The following is a 22,500-nucleotide window of genomic DNA, read 5'->3' as shown; positions in this document are numbered from 1 at the left end:
TCTATCATGAAATCCTGTGAAGCCTTGCGAAAAATTATTCATGTGTTTAAAAATCAATCTTGACATTTTCAATTTCAGAGAATCTTAAAAGTTTTCATTTAAAAACCTGTTAATTAATTTCAGTTTGACGCCATAATTCTTATACTGGCGTGCAATTCCATCGTTCAGCCAATGAAGTCCCAAAGAAGAATCGCATAAAACATTTATTCGAGACACGTGTCGACACCAGATATCAAATTGAAAAGTGTATATGCAGTTTTTGTCTCGTATCGAAACCTGTCTGGAACTCTGTTTGTCAGGAGAGAAGTTGTCTTCGACTATTAGACGCCACTTAGACATTACAATCATTAATTTCAAACACAAAATAACATGGCCAAATACCATATCTATCTATAAACACGTATATACTGTATATACTGTCACAGGCACACAAATAACACATAATCACAAACACACATACATATAAATATATACTGTATATATATATATATATATATATATATATATATATATATATATATATATATATATATATATATATACCGTTATTCAAACACATGCATATATATATATATATATATATATATATATATATATATATATATATATATATATATATATATATATATATATATATACACACAAAATATAAAAACATTAAGACGTGGCTCCTGACAAGTCACTGTTACATTTATCCTTTACTGTTGAATCGTGAATAAACCTCACGAGTAGTAAAACATCCGCAAAAAAAGCGTGTCGAATCACCTCAAAAACATTGGGCCTATCAGTCCATTACGCGTTTCACACGACCAATCCAACCGTTTAGAGGATTTCCTCTCCTCCTACCTCCTAGTACTACTAAATTACGCACTCTTCACTATCTTATTGTCATCCATTCTTTCCTCATGACTGAACCATCTCAAAATAATGTACTTGATCCTTTCATGTATGGTAACCTTATTACCACTACAGTGCATCTTCACATTTCTTAAACTTACCATTGCTTATTTGACTACACATACATACTATGCAAATATTTCATCTGAACATATTCAAATATTTTGCTTCTATTAGCATTCAACATCAACACTTTAATCATATATATATATATATATATATATATATATATATATATATATATATATATATATATATATATATACTATATATATATATATATATATATATATATATATATATATATATATATATATATATATATATATATATATATAACAACAACAACAAATTTAGACGTTTCTAGTCCACTGCAGGACAAAGGCCTCAGACATGTCTTTATTCATGTCTGGGGTTTAGCCAGTTTTCATCACCATGCTGGCCACTGAGATTTGGTGATAATGGGAGACTTTAGTCCGACCGTTTACAGAAAACCAACGTAGCATGGGTGGCCCTGACTGGTACAGCTTTGCTGATCATGGCGATACACAAGCCCTTTCGCCACGCTAAGGAAGGTATCCCTAATCAGAATATATATATATATATATATATATATATATATATATATATATATATATATATATATATATATATATATATATATATATATATATACAGTATATATATATATATATATATATATATATATATATATATATATATATATATATATATATATATATATATATACTCACACACACACACATATATATATATATATATATATATATATATATATATATATATATATATATATATATATATATATATACTCACACACACACACACACATATTATATATATATATATATATATATATATATATATATATATATATATATATATATATATATATATATATATACTCACACACACACACACACACACACATATATATATATATATATATATATATATATATATATATATATACTCACACACACACACACACACACACACACACACACACACACACACACATATATATATATATATATATATATATATATATATATATATATATATATATATATATATATATATATATCATTGTTTTATATCATATGTTCTTTTACTCCAACAAAATTGAATTCTCTCTAGCATCCTTCAGTCTCTTTTGTGTAACTTTATTCCTCTTACATTGAAACTTTAGTTTAGTAACATAAAAAAAAAAAAAACGTTGCCCTGATTAATCCGTCAAGCCCACAACTCAAGAGAAATATATTTTTAAATATGTACATTTTATTTGCTACTGCAATACTGCTTATAGCTCTGAATCTTATTCCTTCTATAAGTTTATTTCTTCTTTTTCCCTTCTAATACCTGGTGAATTGTTTCAATACCCTGTAGACAATTTATCCGTTTCTCCCAGTTATCTTCAGTTGTATGTGCTTGGTTCTCCCCTTAATCAGTGCTTCAGAAAATATAAGGATTATTAACGTAATATTTTATTCATGCTTTACTTTTACATTTCCATCTTTTCTTGATAATGAAACCGTTTAGAGTTCCTCTCCCCAAAATTGGATATTAAAAGTATCAAACTTTACAAAATGGTTCACCCAACTTCTCTTGAGTAATTTGAAATTATCACAATTTCTTCTTTAGGTTTGTTTCGCTTAATTGGCTTGAGTATCTAAGATAATCTCTTTGATTGCTGGCTCTTCCCAATTGCCTTATTTAGTTGCTTTTCTTGTGATATGTTATTAACTTTAAGCTGCATAATAGGTTCTGAACCCAAACTTCCATTACCTTTTATTTAAGTTCAAGTAGAACCGAATGGGGTGGAAATTCTTTTCTTCATTTATTTAGTTGCCTTCTGAGCTTTTTGTTCACTTGTTATTGTTTAGAATCACATACAGTTTTACTTTTCTTGTTCCCACGTGGTCATTATAATACGTGGAAGTTTATCATGTAAAGTGCATGACCTATTAGATTGCTCCACGAATGAATATACTACCTAAGTCACCTTGCTTAGTTTCTCTACACTACCGATGCCATTTCAACAATTGCTCCAACCACTCCTACCTGTAATTCGCTTCCTTTAATCTTAGGATTTTCGTCCTAGATATAGGTTTCTTGCTTCTCTAGTTTACAAGGTGGGTCGACCCTTATTTCGAAGCTTAACAGAACTTTTTTCGTCACACTGATTCCGATGCATCCTGTTTTCTCATGAAAATCAATAAGATTATGTACTTTTGTGCATCAACTTGCTCTAATTTCCTGAAATATTGTGAACTTTCACAAGAAACCCGAATAGAAGGAAAATCTAGACAACCTCATCCTGTTTTTCCAATGATAGGCCTATAATCAGCTACAATAGGTACATTGTTACACTTAAAACATTCCCCCAAACCACAACTTACTTCTTTTCATGAAAAATCGAACGCATTAATAGTTTAGCACACTCTAATTTCGTTTAAAATGAGAAAAAGTACAGTTCAGCTACAATAATAGTTTAGTACACTCGAATTTTGGTTAGGATGAGAAAAAACTACAGTTCAGCTACAGTAATAGTTTAGCATACTCGAATTCCGGTTAGAATGAGAAAAAGTACAGTTCAGCTACAGTAATAGTTTAGCATACTCAAATTCCGGTTAGAATGAGAAAAATTACAGTTCAACAACAGTAATAGTAGTAATAGTTTAGTATACTCGAATTTCAGTTAAAATGAGAAAAAGTACAGTTCAGCTGCAGTAATAGTTTAGCACACTCGAATTCAGGTTAGAATGAGAAAAAGTAAAGTTCAGCTACAGTAATAGTTCAGCATACTCGAATTTCGGGTAGAATGAGAAAAAGTACAGTTCAGCTACAGCAATAGTTTAGCACACTCGAATTCCGGTTAGAATGAGAAAAAGTACAGTTCAGCTACAGTAATAGTTTAGCGGGCCTACTCGAATTTCGGTTAGAATGAGAAAAAGTACAATTCAGCTACAGTAATAGTTCAGCATACTCAAATTTCAGTTAGAATGAGAAAAAGTACAGTTCAGTTACATCAATAGTTTACCACACTCGAATTTTGGTTAGAATGAAAAAAAGTAAAGTTCAGCTACAGTAATAGTTCAGCATACTCGAATTTCGGTTAGAATGAGAAAATGTACAGTTCAGCTACAGCAATAATTTAGCACACTCGAATTCCAGTTAGAATGAAAAAAAGTAAAGTCCAGCTACAGTAATAGTTTAGCATACTCGAATTTTGGTTAGAATGAGAAAAAGTACAGTTCAGATACAGTAATTGTTCAGCATACTCGAATTTTTATTAAAATGAGAAAAAGTACAGTTCAGCTTCAGTATTAGTTTAGCACACTCGAATTTTGGTTAGAATGAGAAAAAGTAAAGTTCAGCTACAGTAATAGTTCAGCATACTTGAATTTTGGTTAGAATGAGAAAAAGTACAGTTCAGCTACAGTAATAGTGCAGCATACTCGAATTTCGGTTAAAATGAGAAAAAAGTACAGTTCAGCTACAGTAATAGTTCAGCATACTTGAATTTTGGTTAGAATGAGAAAAAGTACAGTTCAGCTTCAGTATTAGTTTGGCACACTCGATTTTGGTTAGAATGAGAAAAAGTACAGTTCAGATACAATAATTGTTCAGCATACTCGAATTTTGGTTGGAATGAGAAAAAGTACAGTTCAGCTACAGTAATTGTTCAGCATACTTGAATTTTGGTTAGAATGAGAAAAATAACAGTTCAGCTACAGTAATAGTTTAGCATACTCGAATCTCGGTTAGAATGGGAAAAAGTACAGTTCAGCTACAGTAATAGTTCAGCATACTCGAATTTTGATTAGAATGAGAAAAAGTACAGTTCAGCTTCAGTATTAGTTTAGCACACTCGAATTTTGGTTAGAATGAAAAAAAGTACAGTTCAGCTACAGTAATAGTTCAGCATACTCGAACTTCAGTTAGAATGAGAAAAAGTACAGTTCAGCTACAGTAATAGTTCAGCATACTCGAATTTCGGTTATTATGAGCAAAAAGTACAGTTCAGCTACAGTAGTAGTTCAACATACTCGAATTTTGGTTAGAATGAGAAAAAGTACAGTTCAGCTACAGTAATAGTTTAGCACGCTCAAATTTCGGTTATCATGAGCAAAAAGTACAGTTCAGCTACAGTAATAGTTTAGCATAATCGAATTTTGATTAGAATGACAAAAAGAACAGTTCAGCTACAGTAATTGTTTAGCGTACTCGAATTTTGGTTAGAATGAGAAAAAGTACAGTTCAGCTTCAGTATTAGTTTAGCACACTCGAATTTTGGTAAGAATGAGAAAAAGTACAGTTCAGCTTCAGTAATAGTTCAGTATACTCGAATTTCGGTTAGAATGAGAAAAAGTACAGTTCAGCTACAGTAATTGTTCAGCATCCTCGAATTTCAGTTAGAATGGGAAAAAGTACAGTTCAGCATACTCGAATTTCGGTTAGAATGAGAAAAAGTACAGTTCAGCTACAGTAATTGTTCAGCATACTCGAATTTTGGTTAGAATTAGAAAAAAAGTACAGTTCAGATACAGTAATAGTTCAGCATACTCGAATTTCGGTTAGAATGAGAAAAAGTACAGTTCAGTTACATCAATAGTTTAGCACACTCGAATTTTAGTTAGAATTAGAAAAAAGTACAGTTCAGCTTCAGTAATAGTTTAGCACACTCGAATTTTGGTTAGAATTAGAAAAAAGTACAGTTTAGCTACAGTAATAGTTTAGCACACTCGAATTTTGGTTAGAATTAGAAAAAAGTACAGTTTAGCTACAGTAATAGTTTAGCACACTCGAATTTTGGTTAGAATTAGAAAAAAAGTACAGTTTAGCTACAGTAATAGTTTAGCACACTCGAATTTTGGTTAGAATGAGAAAAAGTACAGTTCAGCTTCAGTAATAGTTAAGCATACTCGAATGTCGGTTAGAATGAGAAAAAGTACAGTTCAGCTACAGTAATTGTTCAGCATACTCGAATTTTAGTTAGAATGAGAAAAAGTACAGTTCAGCTACAGTAATAGTTCAGCATACTCGAGAATGAGAAAAAGTACAGTTCAGCATACTCGAATTTCGGTTAGAATGAGAAAAAGTACAGTTCAGCTAAAGTAATTGTTCAGCATACTCGAATTTCGGTTAGAATGAGAAAAAGCACAGTTCAGCTACAGTACACGCACAGTACCACACTTATTTTCACGTTTGTATTCATGTGTATGCGCATGTGTATGAGTTTGAGCAACTGTATACAAAACACTTAGGGAGATCTGAATTCGTGCATAAATGATCGGATATTTATCATCAACAATTATCCCAAACTTAATCCTTTTACCCCCAATGGACATACTGGTACGTTTCACAAAACTCATCCCTTTACCCCCATGGACGTACCGGTACGTCCTTGCAAAAAACTGCTATTTACATTTTTTTTTTTTGCATATTTTTGATAACTTTATGAGAAACTTCAGGCATTTTCCAAAATAATGAGACCAACCTGACCTCTCTATGATGAAAATTATGGCTGTTAGAGCAATAAAAAAAATATATATATATTGCAAAATGTGCTTGAAAAAAAAAAACGCTTGGGGGTTAACGGTTGGAAAGTTCAAAATAGCTTGGGGGTAAAAGGGTTAATGCATGTCGGTAAAAATAGAACTACTCTCCGACAAGACTTCCTCAGAAAAAAATCAAATGAAATGTCTGATGCTTTGTATACTGAGTACACCTACATTTGACTTAATCAAGTTATGGAATTGCGTGATTTATAGGTGATGACTGATTAAAACCTTCCGTAAACGAAAAGTACCAGAATAAATTGCTAAAATATCAATCTTATCATCAACATAATTATGACAAAATTCGTAGTATACTATACACTTACTATTAATCATTCTGACAAAATACGAATATGAAAAATTGAGCCACAGAACATCAGAGTACTATATATTTACGAATAATGTAAAGTAATGACTTTAAAATGTCAGATTATCTATCACTGACAATTGTATCAAAAGATTGAAAGGGTCTTAAACTATTTAGCTGGCGTATTCTTCTTTAAAAGTTTATATTTATGTGTATGGATGGAATGGTTATATATTTTTAGTTACATATGAGAGCATACATTGGTTTATTTAAAATCATCTCTTTATTCATATGTAAACGTATTCGAACAGATGGACAAAAGAGGAACACACAATACATACACTCGAAAAACTTTTACTAAATATTAGAAACGCCTTGGGGGAAAAAAATGGTGGATCACCTTCAGTTCTACTCGACGTAAAATGAAACAAGAAATTTAGAATTGAACAGTTAGTAAGTAGTATGAAGTACACTTACCTACCACAACCAAGGCTTTGCAACAGGGAATAGAATTTACAGAAGTTGGAACCCATCACAATCGATTATAACCTGACACCTAATTCCGAGCTTAGATCTTTTTTTCATATACCGGGTTTAAATCACTTTAGGCCCTTCCCATAATCGACCTCAGTACTCATGCTGGTGCGGCTACGCAAGCAACTTTTGTATCATTATTATTATCATTATTATTATCATCGTTATTTTTATTTCAACCATAGTTCGGAAAGCATGCTGCTACAAGCCCAAGGACTCCAACGGGAAAAGTAGCCTAGTAAAGAGAGGATATAAGATAATAGCAAATGAATTACACTCCAATATTATTATTATTATTATTATTATTACTTGCCAAGCTACAACCCTAGTTGGAAAAGCAAGATGCTATAAGTTCACCGGCTCCAACAGGGAAAAATAACCCAGTGAGGAAAGGAAATAAGGAAATAAATAAACGATGTGAAAAAATTAACAATAAATTATTTTAAAAACAGTAACATCAAAAGAGATATGTCATATATAAGCTATAAAAAGACTTACATCAGCCTGTTCAACATAAAAACATTTGCTGCAAGTTTGAAATTTTGAAGTTCTACAGCTTCAGCTACCTGATTACAAAGATCATTCCACAACTTGGTCACAGTTGGAATAAAACTTCTAAAATATTGTGTAGTATTGAGCCTCACGATGGAGAAGGCCTGACTATTAGAATTAACTACATGCCTAGTATTACGAACAGGATGGAACTCTCCAGGACGATCTGAATGTAAAGTATGGTCAGAATTATGAAAAATCTTATGCAACATGTATAATGAACTAATTGAATGATGGTGTCAGAGATTAATATCTAGATCAGGAATAAGAAATTTAATAGACCGTAAGTTTCTGTCCAACAAATTAGGATCAGAATCAGCAGCTGAAGACCAGACAGAAGAACAATACTCGAAACAAGGTAGAATGAAAGAATTAAAACATTTCTTCAGAATAGATTGATCACCGAAAATCTTAGAAAGACTTTCTCAATAAGCCAATTTTTTTTTGTGTGTGTAATTGAAGAAGACACAGACCTAATGTGTTTCTCAAAAGTAAATTTGCCCTCGAGAATCACACCTAAAATTTTGAAAGATTCATACAAAGTTAAAGAAACATCATCAATGCTGAGATTCGGATGATGAGGAGCCACTGTCCTTGACCTACTAACAATCATACCCTGAGTTTTTTAGGATTCAACTTCATACCCCATAATTTGCACCATGCACTAATTTTAGCTAGATCTCTATTAAGGGATTCAGCAACCCCAGATCTACATTCAAGTGAAGGAATTGATGCAAAGAGAGTAGCAACCTCTGCATATGCAATGAGCTTGTTTTCTAGGCCAAACCACATGTCATGTATATGTAGTATGAAAAGTAATGGGCCCAGAACACTACCCTATGGAACACCAGATATCAAATTCCTGTGCTCTCTATGATATACATGAACAACTAATCTTTGCAATCTATTACTTAAAAATTCAATAATAATGTTAGGAAAAGACCCACCTACTCCCACTTGTTTGAATTTGAAAGCAAGTGCTTCATGATTAACACAGTCAAAGGCAGTACTAAACTTCATGACAACAATCAAGGGATTTCTGTACAGCGTTGCGAAACCCAATCTGGAAACTAGGGAACAAATTATTACCACCAGCAAATCTTTTCTGTTGTTTTGCCAAAAGATAATGCATCGCCGTGTTTCTTTTGAACTTTATCGCGTTGAAATTGAGAGAAAAGATGCAATGACAATAACTCAGCAAACTTCTTCGAAGGGCAAAACTAATCCTCAGAGGGAGGAAGCTCCCCAGTGCTTGGGGTTTGTTGTAACTCAACAAAATCCGTAGATATTTTGTCAACACACAAGGCTTGGCCTAAAATATTGGCTCGCTCCCACTACTTCGACAAACAAGTCCGCAGTATCTAAAATAGTGATCTAGGTCAATTTAAATCCTTTCTACTCTTTACTACGATAAATCTGTACGGCAGAAAATTGCAGCTCCCTGAGAGAGAGAGAGAGAGAGAGAGAGAGAGAGAGAGAGAGAGAGAGAGAGAGAGAGAGAGAGCCTGTGATAATAAGAAAACCGCAGGTTTAAACCAGATCGAAAGGGGGACAAACTATCTTGACAATGTCATTCTTTTGAAGAAACATAAAGAAAGCACAACATTCAGATCACCGTGCCATCATTTTTATCTTTTTTGCACAAACATGCAATCCAAAGCTAGTTGAATGAGACTCGTTAGGACACACGTTATCGATTAAGGACGACTGAAAGATACTGAATTGGCTCATTGCTTGCAAAATCAAATTACCAAATGAAAGGCTATGACCGTTGAGCAATATCATCCGGGTAAACAAGTATGTGAACTCACAGACCACTGTAAAACAGTAAAAATTGGCCAACTGTTTTCACATTTCTTGTACATACCAATGTATGGCCATGTTCTTGGAATTCACGTGTAGAAGAATTCTTCATTTAAACCACAATTCTTCTGAAAATAATAAGGAAATTTAGAAAAAATCCTCAAAATACTGCTCTACTTTTCACCGTTGTCTCCTTTTAATTTCTTTAGAATCAGATTTTCTTGATTTCAAATTCATTTGAACACGTTTCACCATAAGATTCTTTTTCATAAAGGTTCATTGTCTTCTTACCTTTGAGTGGAAATATTTCCTATCTTCCCAAAAACGTAAACAAATATAGAATTTCCCCCGCGCAAAAGTCCAATTCTTTTAATTTTGTTGTCAGTTATTTTAACGCTTATCTTCTGATGATTTGATTATTATTGTTGTAATGCTGCGTAAAATTCGGTATAAACTGTAATTGAACTTCAACGTTCACACAACTCAAAATCCTTTACTTGAAACAGTATTACTGCCTAACTCAGCTGTACCGTGCAGTGTGCCCGTTTCTAATTAGAGCAAACGGTAGACTAGAAAATCTACCGGTTGAAAATGAGTTTAGCATCCAGAGGGAAAATGATTTTTACGTGACCTGCCTACGTTTCACCTGTTGGAAGTTCGTCATGTAGTTAATTAAACATTTTATGATGGCGTGTCCTTAGCAGAATAGGAAAAACTGTCCAATTTAAAGTTATAATTATTTTAATTCTCTGGAATACTAATGACTTATGAATACACTTGCATTATACAAAAAGACAAGCACAATTATGCTTACATGACAAAATGAACGTGTGCAGACAACTAGCAGCACAAGTGGACAAGAGTAAAAAACAAAAGAGAATAGCATATGAATGAAACTAAAAGTATATGTCTGTAATAAATAAAATCAAAGAAAATAAAATCCATGATGAAGAAAAGTCACAACTCCAGAATGAGTCCGCACGAAGAGGGGAGGAAGAAATGTTCTCAACAAGAGGGGAACACGTTTGGCTACGAGAGTGATTCCCCAGAAGGCTAGGTAAGGGTTGAAGAGTTCTGTAAATCACAGTAATTAAAACTTGTATGCACTGTCGAGGGTGAAGTTTGGGGAACTGTTGAATGCTTATATTTTTCAAGTGTAATTCAAAGTAAATAAATTACGGGTTTAAATTTTGGGATTGATCAAGATTAGATCTTGAAGGCATCGAAGATCAATTAAAAAAAAAAAAAGATAATGAGAAGCTAGATGATATGCTGAGTAATACAAAGCTTTTCGGACTATTGCATATCTAAAGTTTTCATTCCCCTTTAATGTAAGAATTTCAAACACCTCATAGCGGGAAATTTTTACTCAGAGAGGAAATTCAACATTTATAAACTGTAAAGGGGTATTACGGATTGGAAACGTAACGTAAGTTCTCAAAAGATTCAAGTGCTAAAGATAATTAAAGAGTGTCGACTGTCTACGTTATAAACGTTTTGTTCACTCATGAGCTGTTGAAATTTTGATTAAAGTAGAGATGTATTTGAGGCAGGAAATATTAAGTGAAAATCCCTCATTTTGTATGTCTGGGGTTTACAATCTTCACATCGCTTAGAATTTGTCAAGTTAATGGAGGCGTTGCGGAAAACAACTGTTAGTTCAAGAGGCATACATTAGTATGAGATATGCCACAGACGAGAAGAAGGAAACGTCGTCTATTTCATGAATGGCATTGCTTCGCCAAAATAAAGACCATCGCTCTTTTCTAATTATTTGATACCGTACATTTTGACGGAGAGCTGACCGCCAAGGTCTGTATCCCACCCCATTTCAACCAAGCTGCAGCCCACAGCAGACGACTAACAATAATTGTTCATTCGTTTTGTAGATCAACAGATCTTATCTCAAATGTTTGAAAGCTGAACGCACTATCACTTATGCACGATACAGAGAGAGAGAGAGAGAGAGAGAGAGAGAGAGAGAGAGAGAGAGAGAGAGAGACATAAATTCAAAGTGCTATAGACAAAAAGGGTTCTGATGAGAAAACATAAGAGGCGTAAATAAAGAAAAGATATAAATTATTATATGATACTAGATGAACAGTAATATAGAAGCCTAACGTAAAAGAGGACACATGAATGTTTCCATCAGACATCAGAGCAATAACTAGATTGGAAACAAATAAAATAAATCTGAAAGTGTAAATACTACAGCTAGGTTAGTTTATCAAATATCTACTATCGCTAGTTATCTTAATGAATGAGTACAGTGAATAGAACATTATTCTCTTCCAAAGGCAATGAACGTAAGACGGCATTATAAATGAAAAAAAAAAAAAAAAAAAAAACGTGAGCTAAAGCTCGGAAAAGTCACCTGGGCAAAAATCTGTAAGAAAAAGAAAATATGTATGAATAAGAGCGTACAATGAGAATACTTGGCGTCAACATTTTTCAACTTCATAGTATTTGCAGATAACCCTCGTAACAACGGGATTCTGAAAAATTATATTTATAATAAATACTTCAACCATTATCTGTTTACCAGGAGCATAATTGGATGACTATTTGCAATCGTTTCACCAAAGCTTACTGAAAGCTCTGTCACACGTAACAAGGTCTTGATCTCAAAGCTTTTCTTTTACAAATGGCTGTCGGGTCACATGTTTCCTACCTGCAGGAGAGAGAGAGAGAGAGAGAGAGAGAGAGAGAGAGAGAGAGAGAGAGAGAGAGAGCATCTATCTTTACTTCACTTGATAGGCTTTACGAGGAATGCGGTAGGCTAAATGATACTGGGAATGAAGGACTCTGAAATATGTCTTTCCCCCAACCTGTAATACCCAGTCCACGAAGGCTCCCTGTGTTTCGACCTGTTTTCCCCTAGAAATATCAGCGTTGAACACAAAATTCTACGATCCTCCACTACGTCAAAACAAGGTATGCTTTTGATGTTATTTACAACTGCGCAAGACACCTAATATGGTAATAACACAATGACCTAAGCATCCGCAATTAACGTCGCTTAACTCAAACGTCATATCAGGAATTCTGTTCTTAGCGTCCAACAATATGAAATATAGAAATATATACATCATCATCTCCTCCTTCGCCTATTGACGCAAAGGGCCTCGGTTAGATTTCGCCAGTCATCTCTATCTTGAGCTTTTAATTCAATACTTCTCCTACTTCGCGCTTCATAGTCCTCAGCTATGTAAGCCTGGGTCTTCCAACTCTTCTAGTGCCTTGTGGAGCCCAGCTGAACGTTTGGTGAATTAATCTCTCTTGGGGAAAGCGAAGAACATTCTAAACCATCTCCATCTACCCCTCAGCATGATCGAGTAATGACTCTAACAGTTTCATTTCTAATGCTGTCCTGCCACTTAAATCCCAATATCCCTCTGAGGGCTTTATTCTCAAATCTACTAAATCAAATGGATATTGTTTCATTGCAATACCATGACTCATGTCCATATAGTAATACCGATCTCGCTAAACTGATATATAGTCAGATTTTTATATGTAATTTCAAGCGATTTGATTTCCAAATTTTGCTTAACCTATAGCCAATGTCTGATTTGATTTTTTCAATCTTTCACTAAACATTAATTTTAAAAACTGTATTAGAGATCATAGTTCCTAAATACTTAAATGATTCTACCTCATTAATCCTTTCTCCTTCCACTAATATTTCATCTTCCATTGCATACTCCGTTCTCATCATCTCTGTCTTTCTTTTATTCATCTTGAGCCCAGCCTCGTGTGATATTTCGTGCCTTCTGGGAAGCAAGCATTGCAAATCCTGTGGTGTTCTGCTGACATGGACATGCAGCATCATCAGCATACTCTAGGTCTGCTAATTTCCTATCACCAATCCAGTCCAATCCTTCTCCACCATCTCCGACTGTTCTACGGATAACAAAATCCATGATGACGATAAACAACATAGGTGACGACACATTCCCTTGGAGTACTCCACTGTTCACTGGAAATTCACTTGATAAGACTCAATTAACATTAACTTTCCACTTGCTATGTTCATGAACAGAGTTCATCAAATTTACATATTTAAGAGGAATTCCATAACAACGCTGGACTCTCAAAAAAAAAATCCTGGTTGTTAATCTTTCAGTTCTTCATCAATCTTTCTCTCCAGTCTTTTTAGAATAAGCCTACTATATATTTTCATAACTAGTGACGTAAGTGTTGACTCTGTAATTATTGCAATCAGTCAGGGCTCCTTTTTTTGCCTTTTTCACCAACACTAATATCTCCCATTTATCAGGTTTTTCCTCTTTAAAACAAAATAAAAATTATATAATTCCAATAAATAAAAAAAGTAACAGTGGGATCATAATTAATTTTTCAAAATCATATCTCAGAGTTTTTTCGATATCTACTGGGCAACGCAGCATTTTAAAAACGAAAAAAAAAGAAAATAATAATAATAATAATAATAATAATAATAATAATAATAATAATAATAATAATAATAATAATAATAATATCTATATCCTAGATTTTAAGGAGCAACTAGTTTTTCTGGTCAATACTACTTTCTATTTCTTTATTTAGACACACATGCTCGAGCACGGTATACCTGTTAGGAAAACAACTGTTTGCTTATGGTCTTAGTCACGTTATTTCTAATAATTTAACCTATTTCCTTTTTATTTCTCTACCCTCCATCAGTATTGCGCTGTTCGCACTTAATCTTAAAATGCAATATCAAGCAAAAACAGTAAAATGCAGTTTCTTTTTATATTTGTCTCTATTCTTATTAGATTTCTATATTTTTCTAAGATTTTATATGAAAATATAACTCAGCATTTCAATTCCATTTTTAATTATATAAGAGTTTATATCAATTCATTTTAAAAGCGCTTTGAACTGATCACGTAACTCAAATAAAAAAAAATCTCCCAGAAGAGAATCGAAAGCATTGCTTTCTTCAATCCGATACGGGTGTTGTATTGACATTGTCAGCTGATCTTTTGAAAATAGCTCTAACAATTGTACAACTGGATTGAATTCAAAGTAATTCCTGTAATCAACTATGTTTCCTCCGTTGTGAACTAAATACTTATCATTTGAACTGCATATAGCTTTATTGCTTCTCATGGATCTTGGTTCTGTACACTATTTTTATGGAATTTATTTTAAAAATTTATTTTACATTATTTAGAACAAAACTCACGTTTATCTTTGATGGTCATATTTATTGTATCACCAATTAGATGTAATAAATTAATCATTTCATTTATCATTTTGATTCCGCTATTTTAATAATGATTTCTTTTAGTTTAAAAAATTCTTATTATTTTGAGTCAGCCCCGATGTGATTTCTCATCTATTGCGTTGTCACTACCATTTACTTCTGCGTTATAATAAAACTGTTTTGTTTATGACTAATAAACAATATTGACTGGAAGATAAAATTGGACGCCAGAGAATCTGAAATTAGCGATAGTGGAGAAAATTAGTGACCACTTGGCTTTTCTTGTTATGTCCCATCATAGCACACTACAGCTTTCCGGTTAGTGGTCAATCAGTTTACAAATTATGTTCCTAAAACGAGAGTTTTCAATTGAGAGCCAAATTACGTATTAGCTGAAACAAACAACGTCATATGATACTTCAGGACTCCTGCCCTAGGGCAGTAAATAAAAAAAAAAAATCAAACATTACAGTATTTCGCCAATTGTTATGACGCGTTATTCCCTTATATCGATGGTAGTACCCACAAAACTTGAACTTTTTTTACATGTATGATGTCCTTGGGTATTCGTCAAGAAAATAACAATATTTCACAATAATCCAAAGAATGAGCAGTGACACAAGTAAACCACATGAAGTTAGGAATACGCCCAGCCACGAACACAAACATGCTAAGATCTTACGAAAAGAGGATAAAACCAATAGACAAGTATCAAGTGAACAAAGACTACTTGAGGCCAGAGATAAAGAAGAGAGAAAAAGGCTTAGATCTTGAACCACCACCACAAACCTATGAGTAAAAAACCCATCATTCCAATATACAAGCGAAAGTAGAAATACCACGAAAGCTAGAACATAACTCACATGACTACAAAGTATTCGCTATTCAGTTCCTAGAAATCTAAGAGAGAGAAAAATCCAATAAGGAAGAAAAAAAAATATGAAAAAACCCCGTTACATCCCCAACTGTAGACAAATAAACTGGCCGAAGTACGTATCCTCATGAAAAACAAACGAGCAAAGCTTGCCTATTTATATAACAGATGCAAATCAAGATTCTTGTTATCATGAATCCATGTTTATAATTCAGGGTCAAAAGATTGAACAATCCTCTTTTTCACAAGGACGTTCATATAAGGGATTACCTTATACACGGAGAAACCCATTTCCGAAGAAGACAAGCGCCAGTACTTTCCTCCGAGACCGCCTGCTTATTGCTGAAACAGCTGTCTTATCTCAATGCGACTCAATGACCCTAAGAACATCATCGAACAGGAGGCAGTACAAGGAAAGGAAAATAACCCGTAGTTGCGAATATGATATTTGAAGGACAATGGTAACTTGAACACTTTAGCAAATAAACTATGTTTTTACACACATCGACCACTATAGAGCAGGGATATAAGAAATAGGGGAAGGAGAGGTTTCCTATAAAAGTCTACGGGATACACATGCCGATATCTGAATAACGAAACAAACCAAAAATATGATTAACAGTGAATTCGAGTCCACGTTTCAATGCTTGATAAAATAAAATTAAGACAGACTCCAAGGCCCCATTAAGCCTATTATTCTAAAAGTTGGGTGGTAAGGGCTAATGGGATTCGGATATTATGTGAAATTTAATTAATCTACGGTTGTCGAATGCTTCGTTTCAGGTAAATAAACAGAGTGCAAGCACTATTTATTAATACAATAATTTTTAATCTAAAGAATACAGGAACAGTAACTATTTCTTTTGAATACAACTAAAGGTAACGTTCACAAAATATCTAACTGACGTTGTTGATATCAGTAAATACACGTCATATTCTTTCGAAAACTGCCGCGAAAACTTTAATTATAACATTTCATGAATTGTAAATAATTAGAGTGTGAAATGCTGTATATAGATTTTCTATAAAGTATACAGTCTAAATTAGAGGGGAGTCTTCTGGATTATTTATGATACAATTTAAATAAATCTGCCGTTAGTGTATATCCATAGTATACATCATATATTGAACAAAATTAAATGAAAGAGGATATCTGTAGTTTCCTTGTAGTCAAAGTACAATTCGACTAGCAACGAAGACTTAGAAAATATTTCATATACAATACACTCTCATACTTACCCATTCGCTCACACACATTGTTGATGAAGTATCAAACGACACCCAGGAACATCCTTACCTGTAACGAAACAAGTAAAATCAATTTAAAAATACTAATTTACACATTTGAAAACTGATAAGTGTAATTATCATAGTAACATTAAACCAGCAGGTAATTACTTTATAATTGTGGGCAGAAGCACCATACTTCCAGGATTTACGGGACCTGTGATAAAACAACAATTTGGTAATGATGTCATACGAGGTTGAAACCTTTCAGGATCTGCCGAGAATTATAAAAAAAAAGAGAAAGGTGTAAATTACAACTTGCCAAGGCTATTAACCTCTTCACCGTATTACCCTAACATTGTATTAGTTATACTTCTAAAGACTTACCTAATTACTGGATACTCGTAGGAGGAGACCTAACTTTTTCTATCCCAACATTCACATTTCACCTTGTTTCCCGATCACTAAGAAATCTATTACCACCGCACTATTTCAATTTCAGTTTTATATGTATGTGGGTACATATATATATATATATATATATATGCATATATATATATATATATATGTATATACGTATATAAATATGTATGTATTATTTCAATACATTTATGAATATAATATATATATATATATATATGTGTGTGTGTGTGTGTGTGTATATGTATATACATGTTTATATATATATATACATATATATATATATATATATATACAAACACACAAGTATACAGACGTACCCACACTATATATATATATATATATATATGTGTGTGTGTGTGTGTATATATGTGTGTATATATATGTATATATATATAATTTATATATATATATATATATATACACACAGTACATCTATATATAAATATATATATATATATATATATGTATATATATATATATATATATACATATATATATATATATGCATATATATACACACACATATATATATATACATATATATATATATATATATACAGTATAGGTGCAGGTTTCTTGATTGAAAGAAACCGTTACGAATGGATTAGTAACAAGGTGGTTATTTGGATGATAAGTGCCAGTGAATGGCTATGTTACGTCATAGCAAGAGTAAGAATCAAAATGCATAATTTATTCTGAGAAGTGTTGCAGCAAAGTTAATTGAAATTGACGATAAACTATAATAAGATGAGAGAATATGTTAACAGAAAGGAAGTGAAATTTTTCAAAAAGGCCACAAACAGAATGTATGATGGAAGTGGTTCCTTTTGGAGGCCAGATTGGAAGATGGAGGTTTATTGTTATTTATTATTGAAAGAAGGAGATTAACCAGCCCAGTGAGTCAAAATCGACTATTACAGACCGGGCGCGATTAACATCGGGAAGACAAAATATTATCGATATTAATGTTCAATAAATGAATAAAATAGAATATATATTAAATATAATTGATAAAAAATAAATAACTTATGGGGTAAAAATTTGTGATAAATAGAAATTTAAATCTTATCTATAAAGAGTTTCTTAGAAAAGTTAATATTCTAAAAACTGAGAAATTCTCAGTCTGATAAAAGGTCAACAAAACCTTTCTCACCAAAACATAAATCTCTCTCAGAGGTTGAGGAAAAGCAAGATACAACAGTGGGGAAAGATTGAAATTTAGAACATGTGGGTTCACTTCTTGCCATATGTCTAGAATGGAAAACTGTTTTTTGTGCGAGTGAGCCTTTGTGTTCTCGAGAGATGCATTAATTATACATTAGACATTCATTAGCCACTCTGGGAATGAAGATGGTGGTGAATTTTTCCTAGTCAGCGATATACATTGAAAAAAAAAAAAAACATAATTAACAAATTAACTTCTCTAAATGCTAGATCTTATGACTTTAATATTTTCATGAAAAGTTAGATGTAATTCTATTCATAATTTATGACACCACGTGAAAAAAAAAATCAACAATGGCAGCTTTTTCTACACTAGTAAGTGCTCTAGTTTCCATTGAAAATAATTCATTTGGTCTACCTAGGATAAAATGCATCAGTCAACAATGAGTTCCACGGCGATCTTGCTATAAAAAGGTTATTTGTAAAACGTAAACCATTTATGCGGATATTTTTATTTATGAAAATGTCTGAATAAAGAAATAACTATAATGAAGGAACAAAAGCAGTAAACTCTTAACAGAACTGTTTGAATGACTTTGCCATGTACCAACCGTGTGTCACACAATTGTACATAATTCCTTTTGTATATATTATGCTTGTATCTGCGCTCTTCCCTAGCACTAAAAAGAACCTGAATGATCATGTCTCCGGTTTTGCTCTGTAACATTGTCTGTCTCTCGAACATGTTATGTCCTGTTGCCTTGAGGTTTTGTATATAAAGGAGAGGGTTCCTTAATAAACAAGTCAGTTGATTGCATCCTGCCTTTGAGTTCACAACCCTCTCTCGGCCCGTCACATTGGTGACTCCGGAAGTCGACTCGCTCCCACCGCCTTCCACCCCCAACCCCTCGCCCCTTCATTGTTGGTACTATGACGGACTCTACGGCAGTTGGTGCTGCGGCCGCTCCATTCAAACTTTCATCGTTTGCCAGCGGAGAGGCGTTTGCTTGGTTTCAGCGCGCAGAAGTCCAGTTTCGTATCAGGGGCGTGACTCGCTCAACCACCAAAGCGGATTATGTTCTCGCGGCGATACCCGAGGACACCTTCCCAGAAATATGCGACTGGCTTTGTGAACAAGGAGACACCCCAATAGCGTATGACGCCCTCAAAACATACCTTCTGCAGCAGTACTCGCCATCGCCAGCCGCCCATATAGCAAAGCTTTTTCAGCTCTCGCAACAACCGTTGAGGGACCAAAGGGCTTCGCTTGCCCTCAGGGAAATGACCAGTATCGTTCGCCTTCAACCTGCCGCAGACGGCTCTCCTCGTGAGGTGAACCTACTTCGTGCCCTTTGGATACGCCATTTACCCAATGTCGATAGTTTACCCATAAAGGACTTGATGACCAAAGCCGACGCCCTTATGGACAGCCACTTCAAGACCTCCATCAATGCCTCCACCCCTGACGAAGAGGATGCCTATTCAACGTCAACCGAAGCTGACATGAATGCCGTAGGACATACACGCTTACCCCGTGACGTGCTGAAGCAGCGACAAAGCCGCCCACCACCCACCAATCGCTCGCGCCCCAACGAACGACTTCTACAGCCACTTACTACCTCCCATCCGCCGCAGTTTTTGCTACTACCACTTCAGATTCGGGGCAACCGCGAAGAAATGTGCCAAGGATTGTCAGTGGCCAAAAAACGTGTAAGTAGGCCATCGCTTGTGGCGGTGGCCTCCCGTGTTTCTAATCTTTTCTTTTTACAGGATGCAGGAACGGGCGTGCGATTTTTGGTAGACACGGGTGCTTGTCGTTCTCTTTTGCCAAGGAAACTCTTCAAGGCACGACGTAGTCTGTCTACATCTGCCGACGTCCGCTTGGTAGCTGCCAACGGATCTGTGATACCCACCTACGGTTACGAGAACCTCACATTATCGTTCGGAAACGGTAAATTCAATTGGAAGTTTCTTGTTGCTGATGTCACAATGCCAATCCTCGGTGCTGATTTCGTCTCTCATTTCCCCCTTCTGGGCGATGTTGCCCACCGACGATTGGTCAACGCAGACTCGTACTTGTCGACACCTCTTCAAACCCGCCCCCTCTAACCTCGCTCTCCACATCAGCGCACCCACGGATGCCTACGCCCACCTCCTCACGTCGTACCTGGAAGTTTTCCGTCCAGAACTTTGCCAAACGCCCACGGTTCCTGCCAAGCACAGTATTTATCACCATATCAAGACGACGGGACCCCCAGTCTTCGCAAAATTCAGACGTCTGGCACCGGTACGATTGGCAGCCGCCAAACAGACGTTCGCCGAAATGGAGGAAATGGGTCTTTGCCAAAAGGCCTCCAGCCCATGGTCGTCACCCTTACACATCGTTCTGAAGAAAGACGGCTCCCTCCGTCCGTGCGGGGATTACAGGCGCCTGAACATGCAAACAGAACCGGATCACTACCCCCCTCCCAAACATTGCCGACGTGACCTCCTACCTGCACAAAGCGAAGGTTTTCTCTACGCTCGACCTCCTGAAGGGGTATTATCAGGTGCCTATGAACCCAGAAGACATCCCCAAGACTGCCATCACCACTCCGTTTGGTACATACACCTTCAATTACTCCTGTTTTGGCCTTCGTAATGCTGGAGCCACGTTTCAACGTCTCATGGATGGCATCTTAGGGGACCTCCCTTTCTGTGTATGTTATGTGGACGACATACTTGTGTTCTCCTCCTCAAAAGAGGAACACCTCTGTCACCTGCGCATCGTGCTTGAACGCCTGCAACAAAATGGCCTTGTTGTCCGTTACGACAAGTGTACTTTTGGCGCCAATGAAGTATCGTTCTTAGGGCACCGTATCACTCCTGAAGGAGTCCATCCCCTCCCTGAGAAGGTAGCAGCCGTTCAGAACTTCCCCGCGCCCTCGACCATCAAAGCTCTGCAGGAATTCATGGGCATGATCAACTATTATCACCGTTTTCTGCCAGCCATTGCCGCCACTCTTGCTCCCCTATACGCCTCCCTCAAGGGCAAGCCAAAGGACCTGAAGTGGGGTCCCCTTCAAGAAGCAGCCTTCTGCAATGCAAAGAAGGCCCTATCAACTGCTGCGGCTCTCACTTTTCCTATCCCACACGCCCCTCTCCTTCTCTCCACTGATGCCAGTGACGTCGCTATTGGTGCAGTACTTGAGCAGGTGGTCAAAGGCTCGCCCCGCCCATTGGCCTTCTTCAGCAAAATACTGTCCAAGGCAGAATCGGGTTATTCTACCTTCGATCGAGAATTGCTGGCGGTGCACTTGGCTGTCTGTCACTTTCGCCATTTCTTAGAAGATACACCCTTCGTCATTCGCACAGACCACATGCCTCTGGTGCACGCCTTCACTCGACAGTCTGACGCCTGGTCCGCCCGTCAACGCCGATATCACTCCGCCGTGGCTGAATACAATTGCACCCTTCAATACGTCCCTGGGAAAATGAATCTCGTTGCCGATGCCCTGTCAAGAAACACGTTGGCTGCCGTTCAACTGGGATTGGATTACAACGCCCTGGCTGAAGCCCAACGACAGGATCCAGAGTATCAAGCTTGTAGGACATCCTGCACGGCCCTCGGTTGGGAAGAGTTTCCCCTCGAAGACTCCAACACCACCCTCCTCTGTGACGTCAGTACTGGTAGACCGCGACCTTGGATTCCTGCTCCCATGCGCCGACAGGTGTTTGATTTCATTCACGGCCTTTCACATCCCTCGTGCCGTTCTACTGCACAGCTGCTGAAGACAAAGTTCATTTGGCACGGCATTTCTAAGGATGCTAAGGATTGGGTCCGCGCCTGTACTTCTTGCCAAACTTCCAAAGTACATGACACACAGATTCAGGAGTGGGCACCTTTCCTCAACCTCAGCGTCGTTTCACACACATTCACGTC

General features: G+C 35.6%; 1 protein-coding gene across 9 annotated transcripts in view; it reads right to left on the bottom strand.

Moving 5' to 3' along the window:
• Positions 1-22,500, bottom strand: part of LOC137645814 (uncharacterized) — a 605,492-nt gene that overhangs the window by 463,126 nt on the left and 119,866 nt on the right. The window contains exon 1 of one of the 9 annotated variants that reach the window (XM_068378780.1): positions 9,970-10,235. The exons of the other annotated variants lie outside the window; for them this stretch is intronic. The gene's annotated coding sequence lies outside the window, so the exon portion shown is untranslated. Of the gene's footprint in view, positions 1-9,969; positions 10,236-22,500 lie in introns of those variants that run through there. 9 annotated transcript variants of the gene reach the window in all.

This window comes from Palaemon carinicauda, chromosome 8, assembly GCF_036898095.1.
Source record: "Palaemon carinicauda isolate YSFRI2023 chromosome 8, ASM3689809v2, whole genome shotgun sequence".
NCBI lineage: Eukaryota > Metazoa > Arthropoda > Malacostraca > Decapoda > Palaemonidae > Palaemon > Palaemon carinicauda.
Note: the sequence above shows the minus strand (reverse complement) of the source record. Positions and strands in the feature narration are given on the sequence as shown.